The following is a 1,989-nucleotide window of genomic DNA, read 5'->3' on the forward strand; positions in this document are numbered from 1 at the left end:
AGATGTGTTATTTGCACATTTTTGTGTGTGTTTTGTTGTTTTCCTAGAATAGAGTCAGTTAGTGTCTTCCAAGCCTTTCCCTTGCTCTTCCTCGGACACCTGCAGTTACATGCGTTTTGAGAAAGCAGGTGATTTGTGTCAGGGTCACTTAAAGAATAAAATTCCAAGTTTCCTAGCCTGCCCTACCAGGTCTTTAATAATCAGAATGATTATAAAAATGCATGATAGGTTGCTATAGGAGGTACATGCTGTTGTTAATCTCCTTGCTAGGCCCAGGCTGTTGAGCCTGGGAGGTCCGTCATTCCACAGTCTCCCCCCACCATGCCTGCCTGGCTCCAAAGACCCTCCTGTCTGCAACACACTCACCTGGGTCCCTCTCACCTTCCAGTCTCGTTCCCCAACCATCCCTTTCTGTCTTATGATTGAGCACACGTTGAGAACGTTGCACAGGACAGGTAGGTCTTCTCCTGCTGAGTCCTGCCGGCCCCATCAGCCCTCACAGAGCCTTCCAGCCTGCACGCCACGCCCCCAATGCCATTGCTGCCCCAGCACACAGAGCCGGTCACCCCCTTCTCTGCACGCGTTTCATGGCCTGGTGATGCCCCATTTTCACTCTGTCTATGTAGTACTGCTTGCTTGCCCTCCATCAGTCAAAGAGGTCTTCAGGTCATGTCCATGGATTTTTAAATATTGTTATTTTCTCAGAACCCAACACAATTCCTGACACATAAAATGCTTTCAATAAGAGTTTACTGAGCTTACAGTTTCAGAAGCATTTCAATGTGCTATCATGGAAGTGCTGTCGTCTATGAATACACAGTATCACGATGTTTACAGAGGAGGGAAAGTTTCGATTCTCTCGGCCCTGTCTCCTTGAGGAGGCGATTTTGCATATATTCTTGAAACTCAAACACACACACACAAGCAGACACGTTTTGTTTCATTAACAGATTATAAAACCTGGCTAACATTACATAGAAATATTTTTTAAAATAATAAAAAGGGAAAATTCTCCCATTTTATAGTGTCTAATTGTTCATGAAATAAATTACAAAATGAAAATCCAGAAACAAATTTGAATCTCCTTAGATTATACAAATAAATAAGCACATAATAATGTGTGTGTGTTTCCGCACACAATTATGTATGACCTGAACAAAAAGAGTGGTGAAGTTGAAAATGTCTGTTTCAAAGCAAAACAACACTGGAGATTTCCAATCTTTAAATAACAATCGATTTTTATATTTTTAAAAAATCCTGCTTCTGGTAGGACTTTAATCCCAGAAGTAGGATGTGAATATAGGAAATCAAGGGTCCACACCCTTTTTTAAGATTGGTAAGTAAAAACTCTGCTCACATTTTTGAATTACACATGATTGGCCTCCCTTTTCTATGGGTTGCACATTTGTAGATTCAACCAACTGCAAGAGAAAATATTCAGGACAAAAAGGATGCTTGCATCTGTACCGAACATGTACAGACTTTTCCCTGCATTATTTCCTTAGCAATAGAGCACAACAACTATTCATATTGTATCAGGTGTGATAAGTAATCTAGAGATGACTTAAAGTACACAGGAAGGTGTGCATAGCTTGTATGCAAACACTACACCATTTTATATGAGGGACTTCTGCATTCAAGATATCCTGGAACCATTTCCCCCTGATACTGAGAGATGACTGTGTGTACAAAAAAGGAATGAAACTGACAAGATAAAAGAAACAGTTCACTAAACCCTTGTCTTAAGTTCTCATTTCGAATATACACAAGTGTTTCTAAACCCGGGTGTGCATGAGCCTTATCTATTACTGATATGAATTATTTTATTTCAAATTTTCTTTCTATGTTTTGGGAATCACTATCCCCTCCAGGCATACCCTAATCATATCACTGCAACGGGAAGGAAAATAGCGTTGCCAAGGCTGCCAGGCTCATGTAAGAGATGTAAGAGATCTGGCATTGTAAGTTCAGGGTTTTCAGTGGTTTTGA

Source organism: Macaca nemestrina, chromosome 19, assembly GCF_043159975.1.
Source record: "Macaca nemestrina isolate mMacNem1 chromosome 19, mMacNem.hap1, whole genome shotgun sequence".
NCBI classification, from domain to species: Eukaryota; Metazoa; Chordata; class Mammalia; order Primates; family Cercopithecidae; genus Macaca; species Macaca nemestrina.